Raw genomic sequence first — 18,933 nt, 5'->3', positions numbered from 1 at the left:
CTAATAGTGTACATACACTATTTATTTTATACACTATTTGTGTGTGTGTTGGGTGTACCACAACTTTCCTGTAATTCAGTTCCTGGCTACAAAAGCATAAACTATGGCTAATGTTGACTCTATCTGTTAAACACTTCTACAAACATTTAACCAATTACGTTTACAAAAACAAACTATGGGCTGTTATTTAAAGAACGAGCGAAATGAAAATTGCTTACCTCTGCTTCTATTACTAATCTTGTATGTTATTGAACCAAACTTGGACTGAACTTCGGTTGAATATAGTGTTAAAAAGTTGTTATAGCATCATATAAAATTAGGTCTAAGCAAGTTCTTGAAATCACCCATACTGGTACTGGTGGTTATGTGGGACTGTGGGGCTCCATCTCGGATAATATCACCCATACTGGTACTGATGGTTATGTGGGACTGTGGGGCTCTATCTTGGATAATATCACCCATACTGGTACTGATGGTTATGTGGGACTGTGGGGCTCTATCTCGGATAATATCAAAATGTTAAGGGGCAGCAGAGGCAAGTACATCTAAATAGACATCTAGTAGGTTCTAATAAGATAATTTCTCATAATAATACAATATCAAGGTGTCCAGCAAAGGGAAGGAGGGTATCTGAATAGACATCTAGAAGATCCTAATAAGGTAAGAGGGATATAACCATCTAATTGCAAATAATCAGAGGGAAACAATGATAATATCCTAATCTCAATATCAGATATAAGTGATTTTTCTCTTTGTGGGAGTAAGAAAGCGAAACGTAGAAATGGACAGTTCATTCCTTTACTATCAGCAAAAAGCTAGATCCCCCCTAGAATATTATCAAGTGGTTATTTTTTTTTTATCTAATTTTTATTATGTAATTATAAATCATTTATCATACTCTGAGCATTAACTACTTATTTTACAGTAAATTAAGTAAAGCATATGATACTTATGAGTTATTAGCGATTAATTATAAATTTTTGTGATTACTCTAGCTTGTTACACTAAAAGTTATAGAACGCACGTTAAACGACAGTGGATAAAATATTTTGATTATTACAAAGTGCAGATGGACAGGATAGTTCTGTGAGAAATTAGGAGACTGAATAGTCCTATTCACAGTCCCCGCCGCCATCTTGGGTACAAACATGAAAACGAGGCGAGAGTTGACTCATAATCAAAATAAAAGAAGATGTTTATCTGACCTCTGATTATCTACGCAGAAAACGGCTCCCAAAACAACCGTCAAGTCGATAAATCGTGGTTTATTTGAAACCACACTTCTCGCTAAATATATTAAGATAAGGATACTCAGGCTCCAAAACAAGCAATTCAAAACAAGACAAAATAAGTGAAAAAAAAAACATTTTTACCCCTTTTTCTTGTGTGGCCTGGCTATAGAGTAAATAAATAATGAATAACACCTTATTTTTTTTTACAGCTGGTATCACCTTTGCTACAGACCAAATGCAAGTGGGCTTTTTTGTGGGTACCAGGGGGTGAAGCTTGCGAGGCACATCAAAAGGCAACATTCCAAGGAATCTGAAGTGGCCTGCCAGCTTGCAGGAACGAGTAAAAAGAACAAAGTAAAAGAACACGAAAGGCTCCGGCTCCTCGGTGATTATCACCACAATTGCAATGTCCTGAGCTTAGGCGAAGAACAACTGATTGTGGTATGCCTACCTCCCTTGTAAGTCGTGCCTTGGGTTTCACAAGAGGGACGACCTTTGGAGGCACAGAAAGAAGTGTGCGTTTAAACAGCATGGGACAGACAAAAAAGGTATTAATATTATAAACAAGTTAATGAACATACATTTCAATTCTTTTCGGACACGGTAAACGGAGGACTTTGTCGTGCAGTGCAGAAAATATACGCAGTAGATCCTGGGGATTTGATTTCGCTAAGAAATCGTAGAAGCAGATTTTCTCTGTAATAACCCTCCAAAGAAAATAGCAAAGGAGGCGGCAAGGATGTCTTCTCATGCTTTTAATTAAAAAAACGATACATAGAAGGGGAATGCTGCTGGAGTCTATGATTTTGTATTTCATTTTCAGCCAACCTATATATCAAATCTGTATACGGTGAAGTGAATAAATTGTATTGTGAGCGTGACGAGGTCGGCTTCGTGGCCAAGCACAATGAACTAATAATACAGATGGGGAACTGCCTCTATGATCAGCATGGCGAGAGGCAGGCTACTTATATGAGCACCAAAATGCGGGAGATAGCCAGATTGGTGCTCGAGGTTAAAATAAATTAACCGAGCCAACATGGCCTGACTGAACTCATCACTTCCCAAATTTCGCCCTGGTAAAAGAGGGGGTGAAGCGGGTTGCCGGCTTTAGTGATGTCCGGCATATCTTCACCATCCCTAGCGCACTTCACTAGTGCACTTCACTGAAGTGGGCAACTGGGCTCAGGCGCCAAGATGATGCAGCTATCCGAGAGGCACAGGACTTCCTCCATCTTATGGATATAGAGTGCGACATTTAAGAACAAAGAGATCGAGGGCAGAGTTGTGGCGGATTAGTCTAGTTGACTTAGATTTGACAAACGATTCTATGTTAAAATTGTAAAAGCCTTCATGGCATTTGTAATAAAAGAAGATGTTTATCTGACCTCTGATTATCTACGCAGAAAACGGCTCCCAAAACAACCGTCAAGTCGATAAATCGTGGTTTATTTGAAACCACACTTCTCGCTAAATATATTAAGATAAGAATACTCAGGCTCCAAAACAAGCAATTCAAAACAAGACAAAATAAGTGAAAAAAAAAAACATTTTACCCCCTTTTTCTTGTGTGGCCTGGCTATAGGGAAAATAAATAATGAATAACACCTTATTTTTTTTTTACAGTTGGTATCACCTTTGCCACAGACCAAATGCAAGTGGGCTTTTTTGTGGGTACCAGGGGGTGAAGCTTGCGAGGCACATCAAAAGGCAACATTCCAAGGAATCTGAAGTGGCCTGCCAGCTTGCAGGAACGAGTAAAAAGAACAAAGTAAAAGAACACGAAAGGCTCCGGCTCCTTGGTGATTATCACCACAATTGCAATGTCCTGAGCTTAGGCGAAGGACAACTGATTGTGGTATGCCTACCTCCCTTGTAAGTCGTGCCTTGGGTTTCACAAGGGGGACGACCTTTGGAGGCACAGAAAGAAGTGTGCGTTTAAACAGCATGGGACAGACAAAGAAGGTATAAATATTATAAACAAGTTAATGAACAGACATTTCAATTCTTTTCGGACACGATAAACGGAGGACTTTGTCGTGCAGTGCAGAAAATATACGCAGTAGATCCTGGGGTTTGATTTCGCTAAGAAATCGTAGAAGCAGATTTTCTCTGTAATAACCCTCTAAAGAAAATAGCAAAGGAGGCGGCAAGGATGTCTTCTCATGCTTTTAATTAAAAAAACGATACATAGAAGGGGAATGCTGCTGGAGTCTATGATTTTGTATTTCATTTTCAGCCAACCTATATATCAAATCTGTATACGGTGAAGTGAATAAATTGTATTGTGAGCGTGACGAGGCCGGCTTCGTGGCCAAGCGCGATGAACTAATAATACAGATGGGGAACTGCCTCTATGATCAGCATGGCGAGAGGCAGGCTACTTATATGAGCACCAAAATGCGGGAGATAGCCAGATTGGTGCTCGAGGTTAAAATAAATTAACCGAGCCAACATGGCCTGACTGAACTCATCACTTCCCAAATTTCGCCCTGGTAAAAGAGGGGGTGAAGCGGGTTGCCGGCTTTAGTGATGTCCGGCATATCTTCACCATCCCTAGCGCACTTCACTAGTGCACTTCACTGAAGTGGGCAACTGGGCTCAGGCGCCAAGATGATGCAGCTATCCGAGAGGCACAGGACTTCCTCCATCTCATGGATATAGTGTGGGCTCAAAAGGTATGGATCTGTTCATTCCACCTTATGTTAGATCCTTGTGGTCCGCCCTAAAATTAGTGTAGTCAGTTACAACCGCAGCATTTAACACTTTTGGCTTAATTTGATGTTTTTTTAAATATAAAAAGTTCAGCATTGATACTGATTATAAAAAGAATAGTGATAATGACTTTCAAGCTATTCTAAAAGAAACTAATGTGTTAATATATTTTCAGGTATCTTCCAAGTCTATAGCCTCTGTCGGAGAGAGAAAATACAACAAAATTAATCTACTTCCTCTGGCGGAGGATCTTGCAATGCTTAGGGCGTACCTGGACAAAAATCCCCAGACAAGAAAGTGAAATTTTAGTTTGGGTTAGGCTACACCTATAAAAAGGATATCACAGACTCGTGTAATACAAATGTTTACCCAACAGAGAAGCATAGTGCTGGCATACCAGAAATGCATAAAGCTAATGTTTTTTTACTTTATTTTCCAGAATTATCAAGCACTGGCCAAGTTTCTCATATCTAGTAAAAGACAAGTGTTAGTGGTAGTGCTCCCCCAACATTACAGGAGGGTCTTTCCATTTGAAGCTATAGCAGCAGTCAGCTGTACTTTAGTAGTGCCCAGTCTTTTAACAGTCTTCATAATAAAATCTTGTAGGACATGCTCACAATGCCACAAATACAATTGTCTGCAATAGAAAGCCTGTTTTACTTTTTTTTTTAAATCTATGTCTCGTACTATATACCAGATTTCTGTTACATGATAATAGCAAACTCAAGTATAGAATATGTGAAAAATTTGTTTTGGTGAAGATGAGAAACAACTGACACCCTTCAGTGCTTATGTACAGTAGACAATTACTTATCTATAAAAAAAACTAAAAATAGTAAAAGCTAGCTGAAAAAATGTATAAAATAGTAATAAATTTCATTTCTAATATTGTAAGTTTATTCTATACTATTTTTAGTGAATGATCATACAAGCCCAGGGGCTTTATTAAGATCTTACATTAGTCAATCCCCTGATTCGAGACTACTCTTATAGTGTACATACACTATTTATTTTATACACTATTTGTGTGTGTGTTGGGTGTACCACAACTTTCCTGTAATTCAGTTCCTGGCTACAAAAGCATAAACTATGACTAATGTTGACTCTATCTGTTAAACACTTTTACAAACATTTAACCAATTACGTTTACAAAAACAAACTATGGGCTGTTATTTAAAGAACGAGCGAAATGAAAATTGCTTACCTCTGCTTCTATTACTAATCTTGTATGTTATTGAACCAAACTTGGACTGAACTTCGGTTGAATATAGTGTTAAAAAGTTGTTATAGCATCATATAAAATTAGGTATAAGCAAGTTCTTGAAATCACCCATACTGGTACTGGTAGTTATGTGGGACTGTGGGGCTCCATCTCGGATAATATCACCCATACTGGTACTGATGGTTATGTGGGACTGTGGGGCTCTATCTCGGATAATATCACCCATACTGGTACTGATGGTTATGTGGGACTGTGGGGCTCTATCTCGGATAATATCAAAATGTTAAGGGGCAGCAGAGGCAAGTACATCTAAATAGACATCTAGTAGGTTCTAATAAGATAATTTCTGATAATAATACAATATCAAGGTGTCCAGAAAAGGGAAGGAGGGTATCTGAATAGACATCTAGAAGATCCTAATAAGATAAGAGGGATATAACCATCTAATTGCAAATAATCAGAGGGAAACAATGATAATATCCTAATCTCAATATCAGATATAAGTGATTTTTCTCTTTGTGGGAGTAAGAAAGCCAAACGTAGAAATGGACATTACATCCCTTTACTATCAGCAAAAAGCTAGATCCCCCCTAGAATATTATCAAGTGGTTATTTTTTTGTATCTAATTTTTATTATGTAATTATATTCATTTATCATACTCTGATTGAAATACCAAGTAAACACATGTGGCATAAAAAATACCTGGTCAATTTGGATAGAGCATTAACTACTTATTTTACAGTCAAGTAAGTAAAGCATATGATACTTATGAGTTATGAGCGATTAATTATAAATTTTTGTGATTACTCTAGCTTGTTACACTAAAAGTTATAGAACGCACAATAAAATATTCCGGTTCCGAATTTAAACGACAGTGGATAAAATATTTTTATTATTACAAAGTGCAGATGGACAGGATAGTTCTGTGAGAAATTAGGAGACTGAATAGTCCTATTCACAGTCCCCGCCGCCATCTTGGATACAAACATGAAAACAAGGCGAGAGTTGACTCATAATCAAAACAAACATTGTTGTCATTGCTGAGTTTTTGGCAAAAATGGTTCTAGTTTATCAAAATGTCAATCTCAATTCGTTAGAAGACATTCAGAAACTTTCTGTAAAGAGTCTTAGAGATGTTTTACGTTCCTACAAAGAAAATACGAGCGGCATAAAGGCCGATCTCGTCCTAAAAGTCTACGCGATTCTTATGTCACACGTGCTAGATGGCGGGCCAAGTGTCCGGAAGTAGAAAACCCGCAAGATTGCGTTACTTTATAATACTGTATTACGTTACATATTTAGTTTTGTTATGTGATCATGTTGTAATTCGAGATAGGTAAAAAAGGGGGTTGTGCCCCTAGAGTTGAGATGCGAGTGTACTATTACTACGGAGAGTTTGTGATCAAGAAATAAAGTAAAGAGAATATAAGTGAGTTTATTTGGTTGTCCCCGACAAGCTCAACACAAGTTCAAAGTCAAACTGGTAAAGATACTGCAACTTTCAAGTACTCAGCAGTTCTGCATATATATATCTATAATTAATAACTAATCTAATCTAAAACTATTTAACTAAACTATGATGTGAGCAAATATATAAAATAAGGATATTGATAGGTAAAATATTAACAACTATGTACAATATATGGTTTGTAACAATAATAATATAAAATTGTGATAAAATTGACATTAGTAGCAGCAGTTACGAGCAGAAGAGACAGTAAGGTTGCGGGAAGAGGAGCACTTAGGGCAAATGGATTTCCAGGTGTTAGTGTTATCTGTGTCGTAGCTGTTAGTAAACGCAGGTAAGTAGTGGCAAGTTAAACAGGATTTAAACTGGTTAAGTGAGCTAGCAGAGCGAGTAGACGTAGATAGATTATTCCGCAGTTTAGGGATACGATTGAAGTAGCTTGATGGAAAAAGTTTAGTGCGACATTTAGGAACAAAGAGATCGAGGGCAGTGTTGTGGCGGATTAGTCTAGTTGACTTAGATTTGACAAACGATTCTATGTTAAAATTGTAAAAGCCTTCATGGCATTTGTAATAAAAGAAGATGTTTATCTGACATCTGATTATCTACGCAGAAAACGGCTCCCAAAACAACCGTCAAGTCGATAAATCGTGGTTTATTTGAAACCACACTTCTCGCTAAATATATTAAGATAAGGATACTCAGGCTCCAAAACAAGCAATTAAAAACAAGACAAAATAAGTGAAAAAAAAAAACATTTTTACCCCTTTTTCTTGTGTGGCCTGGCTATAGGGAAAATAAATAATGAATAACACCTTATTTTTTTTTTTACAGTTGGTATCAACTTTGCCACAGACCAAATGCAAGTGGGCTTTTTTGTGGGTACCAGGGGGTGAAGCTTGCGAGGCACATCAAAAGGCAACATTCCAAGGAATCTGAAGTGGCCTGCCAGCTTGCAGGAACGAGTAAAAAGAACAAAGTAAAAGAACACGAAAGGCTCCGGCTCCTCGGTGATTATCACCACAATTGCAATGTCCTCAGCTTAGGCGAAGGACAACTGATTGTGGTATGCCTACCTCCCTTGTAAGTCGTGCCTTGGGTTTCACAAGGGGGACGACCTTTGGAGGCACAGAAAGAAGTGTGCGTTTAAACAGCATGGGACAGATGAAGAAGGTATAAATATTATAAACAAGTTAATGAACATACATTTCAATTCTTTCCGGACACGGTAAACGGAGGACTTTGTCGTGCAGTGCAGAAAATATACGCAGTAGATCCTGGAGATTTGATTTCGCTAAGAAATCGTAGAAGCAGATTTTCTCTGTAATAACCCTCCAAAGAAAATAGCAAAGGAGGCGGCAAGGATGTCTTCTCATGCTTTTAATTAAAAAACGATACATAGAAGGGGAATGCTGCTGGAGTCTATGATTTTTTATTTCATTTTCAGCCAACCTATATACTAAATCTGTATACGGTGAAGTGAATAAATTGTATTGTAAGCGTGACGAGGTCGGCTTCGTGGCCAAGCGCGATGAACTAATAATACAGATGGGGAACTGCCTCTATGATCAGCATGGGGAGAGGCAGGCTACTTATATGAGCACCAAAATGCGGGAGATAGCCAGATTGGTGCTCGAGGTTAAAATAAATTAACCGAGCCAACATGGCCTGACTGAACTCATCACTTCCCAAATTTCGCCCTGGTAAAAGAGGGGGTGAAGCGGGTTGCCGGCTTTAGTGATGTCCGGCATATCTTCACCATCCCTAGCGCACTTCACTAGTGCACTTCACTGAAGTGGGCAACTGGGCTCAGGCGCCAAGATGATGCAGCTATCCGAGAGGCACAGGACTTCCTCCATCTTATGGATATAGAGTGCGACATTTAAGAACAAAGAGATCGAGGGCAGAGTTGTGGCGGATTAGTCTAGTTGACTTAGATTTGACAAACGATTCTATGTTAAAATTGTAAAAGCCTTCATGGCATTTGTAATAAAAGAAGATGTTTATCTGACCTCTGATTATCTACGCAGAAAACGGCTCCCAAAACAACCGTCAAGTCGATAAATCGTGGTTTATTTGAAACCACACTTCTCGCTAAATATATTAAGATAAGAATACTCAGGCTCCAAAACAAGCAATTCAAAACAAGACAAAATAAGTGAAAAAAAAAAACATTTTACCCCCTTTTTCTTGTGTGGCCTGGCTATAGGGAAAATAAATAATGAATAACACCTTATTTTTTTTTTTACAGTTGGTATCACCTTTGCCACAGACCAAATGCAAGTGGGCTTTTTTGTGGGTACCAGGGGGTGAAGCTTGCGAGGCACATCAAAAGGCAACATTCCAAGGAATCTGAAGTGGCCTGCCAGCTTGCAGGAACGAGTAAAAAGAACAAAGTAAAAGAACACGAAAGGCTCCGGCTCCTCGGTGATTATCACCACAATTGCAATGTCCTGAGCTTAGGCGAAGGACAACTGATTGTGGTATGCCTACCTCCCTTGTAAGTCGTGCCTTGGGTTTCACAAGGGGGACGACCTTTGGAGGCACAGAAAGAAGTGTGCGTTTAAACAGCATGGGACAGACAAAGAAGGTATAAATATTATAAACAAGTTAATGAACAGACATTTCAATTCTTTTCGGACACGATAAACGGAGGACTTTGTCGTGCAGTGCAGAAAATATACGCAGTAGATCCTGGGGTTTGATTTCGCTAAGAAATCGTAGAAGCAGATTTTCTCTGTAATAACCCTCCAAAGAAAATAGCAAAGGAGGCGGCAAGGATGTCTTCTCATGCTTTTAATTAAAAAAACGATACATAGAAGGGGAATGCTGCTGGAGTCTATGATTTTGTATTTCATTTTCAGCCAACCTATATATCAAATCTGTATACGGTGAAGTGAATAAATTGTATTGTGAGCGTGACGAGGCCGGCTTCGTGGCCAAGCGCGATGAACTAATAATACAGATGGGGAACTGCCTCTATGATCAGCATGGCGAGAGGCAGGCTACTTATATGAGCACCAAAATGCGGGAGATAGCCAGATTGGTGCTCGAGGTTAAAATAAATTAACCGAGCCAACATGGCCTGACTGAACTCATCACTTCCCAAATTTCGCCCTGGTAAAAGAGGGGGTGAAGCGGGTTGCCGGCTTTAGTGATGTCCGGCATATCTTCACCATCCCTAGCGCACTTCACTAGTGCACTTCACTGAAGTGGGCAACTGGGCTCAGGCGCCAAGATGATGCAGCTATCCGAGAGGCACAGGACTTCCTCCATCTCATGGATATAGTGTGGGCTCAAAAGGTATGGATCTGTTCATTCCACCTTATGTTAGATCCTTGTGGTCCGCCCTAAAATTAGTGTAGTCAGTTACAACCGCAGCATTTAACACTTTTGGCTTAATTTGATGTTTTTTTAAATATAAAAAGTTCAGCATTGATACTGATTATAAAAAGAATAGTGATAATGACGTTCAAGATATTCTAAAAGAAACTAATGTGTTAATATATTTTCAGGTATCTTCCAAGTCTATAGCCTCTGTCGGAGAGAGAAAATACAACAAAATTAATCTACTTCCTCTGGCGGAGGATCTTGCAATGCTTAGGGCGTACCTGGACAAAAATCCCCAGACAAGAAAGTGAAATTTTAGTTTGGGTTAGGCTACACCTATAAAAAGGATATCACAGACTCGTGTAATACAAATGTTTACCCAACAGAGAAGCATAGTGCTGGCATACCAGAAATGCATAAAGCTAATGTTTTTTTAATTTATTTTCCAGAATTATCAAGCACTGGCCAAGTTTCTCATATCTAGTAAAAGACAAGTGTTAGTGGTAGTGCTCCCCCAACATTACAGGAGGGTCTTTCCATTTGAAGCTATAGCAGCAGTCAGCTGTACTTTAGTAGTGCCCAGTCTTTTAACAGTCTTCATAATAAAATCTTGTAGGACATGCTCACAATGCCACAAATACAATTGTCTGCAATAGAAAGCCTGTTTTACTTTTTTTTTTAAATCTATGTCTCGTACTATATACCAGATTTCTGTTACATGATAATAGCAAACTCAAGTATAGAATATGTGAAAAATTTGTTTTGGTGAAGATGAGAAACAACTGACACCCTTCAGTGCTTATGTACAGTAGACAATTACTTATCTATAAAAAAAACTAAAAATAGTAAAAGCTAGCTGAAAAAATGTATAAAATAGTAATAAATTTCATTTCTAATATTGTAAGTTTATTCTATACTATTTTTAGTGAATGATCATACAAGCCCAGGGGCTTTATTAAGATCTTACATTAGTCAATCCCCTGATTCGAGACTACTCTTATAGTGTACATACACTATTTATTTTATACACTATTTGTGTGTGTGTTGGGTGTACCACAACTTTCCTGTAATTCAGTTCCTGGCTACAAAAGCATAAACTATGACTAATGTTGACTCTATCTGTTAAACACTTTTACAAACATTTAACCAATTACGTTTACAAAAACAAACTATGGGCTGTTATTTAAAGAACGAGCGAAATGAAAATTGCTTACCTCTGCTTCTATTACTAATCTTGTATGTTATTGAACCAAACTTGGACTGAACTTCGGTTGAATATAGTGTTAAAAAGTTGTTATAGCATCATATAAAATTAGGTATAAGCAAGTTCTTGAAATCACCCATACTGGTACTGGTAGTTATGTGGGACTGTGGGGCTCCATCTCGGATAATATCACCCATACTGGTACTGATGGTTATGTGGGACTGTGGGGCTCTATCTCGGATAATATCACCCATACTGGTACTGATGGTTATGTGGGACTGTGGGGCTCTATCTCGGATAATATCAAAATGTTAAGGGGCAGCAGAGGCAAGTACATCTAAATAGACATCTAGTAGGTTCTAATAAGATAATTTCTGATAATAATACAATATCAAGGTGTCCAGAAAAGGGAAGGAGGGTATCTGAATAGACATCTAGAAGATCCTAATAAGATAAGAGGGATATAACCATCTAATTGCAAATAATCAGAGGGAAACAATGATAATATCCTAATCTCAATATCAGATATAAGTGATTTTTCTCTTTGTGGGAGTAAGAAAGCCAAACGTAGAAATGGACATTACATCCCTTTACTATCAGCAAAAAGCTAGATCCCCCCTAGAATATTATCAAGTGGTTATTTTTTTTTATCTAATTTTTATTATGTAATTATATTCATTTATCATACTCTGATTGAAATACCAAGTAAACACATGTGGCATAAAAAATACCTGGTCAATTTGGATAGAGCATTAACTACTTATTTTACAGTCAAGTAAGTAAAGCATATGATACTTATGAGTTATGAGCGATTAATTATAAATTTTTGTGATTACTCTAGCTTGTTACACTAAAAGTTATAGAACGCACAATAAAATATTCCGGTTCCGAATTTAAACGACAGTGGATAAAATATTTTTATTATTACAAAGTGCAGATGGACAGGATAGTTCTGTGAGAAATTAGGAGACTGAATAGTCCTATTCACAGTCCCCGCCGCCATCTTGGATACAAACATGAAAACAAGGCGAGAGTTGACTCATAATCAAAACAAACATTGTTGTCATTGCTGAGTTTTTGGCAAAAATGGTTCTAGTTTATCAAAATGTCAATCTCAATTCGTTAGAAGACATTCAGAAACTTTCTGTAAAGAGTCTTAGAGATGTTTTACGTTCCTACAAAGAAAATACGAGCGGCATAAAGGCCGATCTCGTCCTAAAAGTCTACGCGATTCTTATGTCACACGTGCTAGATGGCGGGCCAAGTGTCCGGAAGTAGAAAACCCGCAAGATTGCGTTACTTTATAATACTGTATTACGTTACATATTTAGTTTTGTTATGTGATCATGTTGTAATTCGAGATAGGTAAAAAAGGGGGTTGTGCCCCTAGAGTTGAGATGCGAGTGTACTATTACTACGGAGAGTTTGTGATCAAGAAATAAAGTAAAGAGAATATAAGTGAGTTTATTTGGTTGTCCCCGACAAGCTCAACACAAGTTCAAAGTCAAACTGGTAAAGATACTGCAACTTTCAAGTACTCAGCAGTTCTGCATATATATATCTATAATTAATAACTAATCTAATCTAAAACTATTTAACTAAACTATGATGTGAGCAAATATATAAAATAAGGATATTGATAGGTAAAATATTAACAACTATGTACAATATATGGTTTGTAACAATAATAATATAAAATTGTGATAAAATTGACATTAGCAGCAGCAGTTACGAGCAGAAGAGACAGTAAGGTTGCGGGAAGAGGAGCACTTAGGGCAAATGGATTTCCAGGTGTTAGTGTTATCTGTGTCGTAGCTGTTAGTAAACGCAGGTAAGTAGTGGCAAGTTAAACAGGATTTAAACTGGTTAAGTGAGCTAGCAGAGCGAGTAGACGTAGATAGATTATTCCGCAGTTTAGGGATACGATTGAAGTAGCTTGATGGAAAAAGTTTAGTGCGACATTTAGGAACAAAGAGATCGAGGGCAGTGTTGTAGCGGATTAGTCTAGTTGACTTAGATTTGACAAACGATTCTATGTTAAAATTGTAAAAGCCTTCATGGCATTTGTAATAAAAGAAGATGTTTATCTGACATCTGATTATCTACGCAGAAAACGGCTCCCAAAACAACCGTCAAGTCGATAAATCGTGGTTTATTTGAAACCACACTTCTCGCTAAATATATTAAGATAAGGATACTCAGGCTCCAAAACAAGCAATTCAAAACAAGACAAAATAAGTGAAAAAAAAAACATTTTTACCCCTTTTTCTTGTGTGGCCTGGCTATAGGGAAAATAAATAATGAATAACACCTTATTTTTTTTTTTTACAGTTGGTATCAACTTTGCCACAGACCAAATGCAAGTGGGCTTTTTTGTGGGTACCAGGGGGTGAAGCTTGCGAGGCACATCAAAAGGCAACATTCCAAGGAATCTGAAGTGGCCTGCCAGCTTGCAGGAACGAGTAAAAAGAACAAAGTAAAAGAACACGAAAGGCTCCGGCTCCTCGGTGATTATCACCACAATTGCAATGTCCTGAGCTTAGGCGAAGGACAACTGATTGTGGTATGCCTACCTCCCTTGTAAGTCGTGCCTTGGGTTTCACAAGGGGGACGACCTTTGGAGGCACAGAAAGAAGTGTGCGTTTAAACAGCATGGGACAGACGAAGAAGGTATAAATATTATAAACAAGTTAATGAACATACATTTCAATTCTTTCCGGACACGGTAAACGGAGGACTTTGTCGTGCAGTGCAGAAAATATACGCAGTAGATCCTGGAGATTTGATTTCGCTAAGAAATCGTAGAAGCAGATTTTCTCTGTAATAACCCTCCAAAGAAAATAGCAAAGGAGGCGGCAAGGATGTCTTCTCATGCTTTTAATTAAAAAACGATACATAGAAGGGGAATGCTGCTGGAGTCTATGATTTTTTATTTCATTTTCAGCCAACCTATATACTAAATCTGTATACGGTGAAGTGAATAAATTGTATTGTAAGCGTGACGAGGTCGGCTTCGTGGCCAAGCGCGATGAACTAATAATACAGATGGGGAACTGCCTCTATGATCAGCATGGGGAGAGGCAGGCTACTTATATGAGCACCAAAATGCGGGAGATAGCCAGATTGGTGCTCGAGGTTAAAATAAATTAACCGAGCCAACATGGCCTGACTGAACTCATCACTTCCCAAATTTCGCCCTGGTAAAAGAGGGGGTGAAGCGGGTTGCCGGCTTTAGTGATGTCCGGCATATCTTCACCATCCCTAGCGCACTTCACTAGTGCACTTCACTGAAGTGGGCAACTGGGCTCAGGCGCCAAGATGATGCAGCTATCCTCCATCTTATGGATATAGAGTGGGCTCAAAAGGTATGGATCTGTTCATTCCACCTTATGTTAAATCCTTGTGGTCCGCCCTAAAATTAGTGTAGTCAGTTACAACCGCAGCATTTAACACTTTTGGCTTAATTTGATGTTTTTTTAAATATAAAAAGTTCAGCATTGATACTGATTATAAAAAGAATAGTGATAATGACTTTCAAGCTATTCTAAAAGAAACTAATGTGTTAATATATTTTCAGGTATCTTCCAAGTCCCTAGCCTCTGTCGGAGAGAGAAAATACAACAAAATTAATCTACTTCCTCTGGCGGAGGATCTTGCAATGCTTAGGGCGTACCTGGACAAAAATCCCCAGACAAGAAAGTGAAATTTTAGTTTGGGTTAGGCTACACCTATAAAAAGGATATCACAGACTCGTGTAATACAAATGTTTACCCAACAGAGAAGCATAGTGCTGGCATACCAGAAATGCATAAAGCTAATGTTTTTTTAATTTATTTTCCAGAATTATCAAGCACTGGCCAAGTTTCTCATATCTAGTAAAAGACAAGTGTTAGTGGTAGTGCTCCCCCAACATTACAGGAGGGTCTTTCCATTTGAAGCTATAGCAGCAGTCAGCTGTACTTTAGTAGTGCCCACTCTTTCAACAGTCTTCATAATAAAATCTTGTAGGACATGCTCACAATGCCACAAATACAATTGTCTGCAATAGAAAGCCTGTTTTACTTTTTTTTTAAATTTATGTCTCGTACTATATACCAGATTTCTGTTACATGATAATAGCAAACTCAAGTATAGAATATGTGAAAAATTTGTTTTGGTGAAGATGAAAAACAACTGACACCCTTCAGTGCTTATGTACAGTAGACAATTACTTATCTATAAAAAAAACTAAAAATAGTAAAAGCTAGCTGAAAAAATGTATAAAATAGTAATAAATTTCATTTCTAATATTGTAAGTTTATTCTATACTATTTTTAGTGAATGATGATACAAGCCCAGGGGCTTTATTAAGATCTTACATTAGTCAATCACCTGATTCGAGACTACTCTAATAGTGTACATACACTATTTATTTTATACACTATTTGTGTGTGTGTTGGGTGTACCACAACTTTCCTGTAATTCAGTTCCTGGCTACAAAAGCATAAACTATGGCTAATGTTGACTCTATCTGTTAAACACTTCTACAAACATTTAACCAATTACGTTTACAAAAACAAACTATGGGCTGTTATTTAAAGAACGAGCGAAATGAAAATTGCTTACCTCTGCTTCTATTACTAATCTTGTATGTTATTGAACCAAACTTGGACTGAACTTCGGTTGAATATAGTGTTAAAAAGTTGTTATAGCATCATATAAAATTAGGTCTAAGCAAGTTCTTGAAATCACCCATACTGGTACTGGTGGTTATGTGGGACTGTGGGGCTCCATCTCGGATAATATCACCCATACTGGTACTGATGGTTATGTGGGACTGTGGGGCTCTATCTTGGATAATATCACCCATACTGGTACTGATGGTTATGTGGGACTGTGGGGCTCTATCTCGGATAATATCAAAATGTTAAGGGGCAGCAGAGGCAAGTACATCTAAATAGACATCTAGTAGGTTCTAATAAGATAATTTCTCATAATAATACAATATCAAGGTGTCCAGCAAAGGGAAGGAGGGTATCTGAATAGACATCTAGAAGATCCTAATAAGGTAAGAGGGATATAACCATCTAATTGCAAATAATCAGAGGGAAACAATGATAATATCCTAATCTCAATATCAGATATAAGTGATTTTTCTCTTTGTGGGAGTAAGAAAGCGAAACGTAGAAATGGACAGTTCATTCCTTTACTATCAGCAAAAAGCTAGATCCCCCCTAGAATATTATCAAGTGGTTATTTTTTTTGTATCTAATTTTTATTATGTAATTATAAATCATTTATCATACTCTGAGCATTAACTACTTATTTTACAGTAAATTAAGTAAAGCATATGATACTTATGAGTTATTAGCGATTAATTATAAATTTTTGTGATTACTCTAGCTTGTTACACTAAAAGTTATAGAACGCACGTTAAACGACAGTGGATAAAATATTTTGATTATTACAAAGTGCAGATGGACAGGATAGTTCTGTGAGAAATTAGGAGACTGAATAGTCCTATTCACCGTCCCCGCCGCCATCTTGGGTACAAACATGAAAACGAGGCGAGAGTTGACTCATAATCAAAATAAAAGAAGATGTTTATCTGACCTCTGATTATCTACGCAGAAAACGGCTCCCAAAACAACCGTCAAGTCGATAAATCGTGGTTTATTTGAAACCACACTTCTCGCTAAATATATTAAGATAAGGATACTCAGGCTCCAAAACAAGCAATTCAAAACAAGACAAAATAAGTGAAAAAAAAAACATTTTTACCCCTTTTTCTTGTGTGGCCTGGCTATAGGGAAAATAAATAATGAATAACACCTTATTTTTTTTTTTTACAGTTGGTATCACCTTTGCCACAGACCAAATGCAAGTGGGCTTTTTTGTGGGTACCAGGGGGTGAAGCTTGCGAGGCACATCAAAAGGCAACATTCCAAGGAATCTGAAGTGGCCTGCCAGCTTGCAGGAACGAGTAAAAAGAACAAAGTAAAAGAACACGAAAGGCTCCGGCTCCTCGGTGATTATCACCACAATTGCAATGTCCTGAGCTTAGGCGAAGGACAACTGATTGTGGTATGCCTACCTCCCTTGTAAGTCGTGCCTTGGGTTTCACAAGGGGGACGACCTTTGGAGGCACAGAAAGAAGTGTGCGTTTAAACAGCATGGGACAGACAAAGAAGGTATAAATATTATAAACAAGTTAATGAACATACATTTCAATTCTTTTCGGACACGGTAAACGGAGGACTTTGTCGTGCAGTGCAGAAAATATACGCAGTAGATCCTGGGGATTTGATTTCGCTAAGAAATCGTAGAAGCAGATTTTCTCTGTAATAACCCTCCAAAGAAAATAGCAAAGGAGGCGGCAAGGATGTCTTCTCATGCTTTTAATTAAAAAAACGATACATAGAAGGGGAATGCTGCTGGAGTCTATGATTTTGTATTTCATTTTCAGCCAACCTATATACCAAATCTGTATACGGTGAAGTGAATAAATTGTATTGTGAGCGTGACGAGGTCGGCTTCGTGGCCAAGCACGATGAACTAATAATACAGATGGGGAACTGCCTCTATGATCAGCATGGCGAGAGGCAGGCTACTTATATGAGCACCAAAATGCGGGAGATAGCCAGATTGGTGCTCGAGGTCAAAATAAATGAACCGAGCCAACATGGCCTGACTGAACTCATCACTTCCCGAAATTTCGCCCTGGTAAAAGAGGGGGTGAAGCGGGTTGCCGGCTTTAGTGGTGTCCAGCATATCTTCACCATCCCTAGCGCACTTCACTAGTGCACTTCACTAGTGCACTTCACTGAAGTGGGCAACTGGGCTCAGGCGCCAAGATGATGCAGCTATCCTCCATCTTATGGATATAGAGTGGGCTCAAAAGGTATGGATCTGTTCATTCCACATTATGTTAGATCCTTGTGGTCCCCCCTAAAATTAGTGTAGTCAGTTACAACCGCAGCATTTAACACTTTTGGCTTAATTTGATGTTTTTTTAAATATAAAAAGTTCAGCATTGATACTGATTATAAAAAGAATAGTGATAATGACGTTCAAGATATTCTAAAAGAAACTAATGTGTTAATATATTTTCAGGTATCTTCCAAGTCCATAGCCTCTGTCGAAGAGAGAAAATACAACAAAATTAATCTACTTCCTCTGGCGGAGGATCTTGCAATGCTTAGGGCGTACCTGGACAAAAATCCCCAGACAAGAAAGTGAAATTTTAGTTTGGGTTAGGCTACACCTATAAAAAGGATATCACAGACTCGTGTAATACAAATGTTTACCCAACAGAGAAGCATAGTGCTGGCATACCAGAAATGCATAAAGCTAATGTTTTTTTAATTTATTTTCCAGAATTATCAAGCACTGGCCAAGTTTCTCATATCTAGTAAAAGACAAGTGTTAGTGGTAGTGCTCCCCCAACATTACAGGAGGGTCTTTCCATTTGAAGCTATAGCAGCAGTCAGCTGTACTTTAGTAGTGCCCACTCTTTCAACAGTCTTCATAATAAAATCTTGTAGGACATGCTCACAATGCCACAAATACAATTGTCTGCAATAGAAAGCCTGTTTTACTTTTTTTTTTATGTATGTCTCGTACTATATACCAGATTTCTGTTACATGATAATAGCAAACTCAAGTATAGAATATGTGAAAAATTTGTTTTGGTGAAGATGAAAAACAACTGACACCCTTCAGTGCTTATGTACAGTAGACAATTACTTATCTATAAAAAAAACTAAAAATAGTAAAAGCTAG

General features: G+C 37.9%; 3 long non-coding RNA genes across 3 annotated transcripts; all 3 read left to right on the top strand.

Annotated features, from left to right (window-relative positions):
- The first annotated feature begins 883 nt into the window (after positions 1-883).
- On the top strand, positions 884-2,990 carry LOC125568103. Its single transcript, XR_007312098.1, has 2 exons — positions 884-1,780; positions 2,859-2,990. It is a non-coding gene; the product is annotated as an uncharacterized LOC125568103 (long non-coding RNA).
- Positions 2,991-4,144: 1,154 nt separating this feature from the next.
- On the top strand, positions 4,145-9,021 carry LOC125568007. Its single transcript, XR_007311995.1, has 3 exons — positions 4,145-6,653; positions 7,473-7,811; positions 8,890-9,021. It is a non-coding gene; the product is annotated as an uncharacterized LOC125568007 (long non-coding RNA).
- Positions 9,022-11,936: 2,915 nt separating this feature from the next.
- Positions 11,937-18,904, top strand: LOC125568008. The gene is made up of 5 exons (XR_007311996.1): positions 11,937-12,684; positions 13,504-13,842; positions 17,004-17,342; positions 17,618-18,052; positions 18,529-18,904. It is a non-coding gene; the product is annotated as an uncharacterized LOC125568008 (long non-coding RNA).
- The last annotated feature ends 29 nt before the right edge of the window (positions 18,905-18,933 follow it).

The sequence above is a fragment of the Nematostella vectensis genome, chromosome 6 (assembly GCF_932526225.1).
Source record: "Nematostella vectensis chromosome 6, jaNemVect1.1, whole genome shotgun sequence".
Lineage (NCBI taxonomy): Eukaryota > Metazoa > Cnidaria > Anthozoa > Actiniaria > Edwardsiidae > Nematostella > Nematostella vectensis.
Note: the sequence above shows the minus strand (reverse complement) of the source record. Positions and strands in the feature narration are given on the sequence as shown.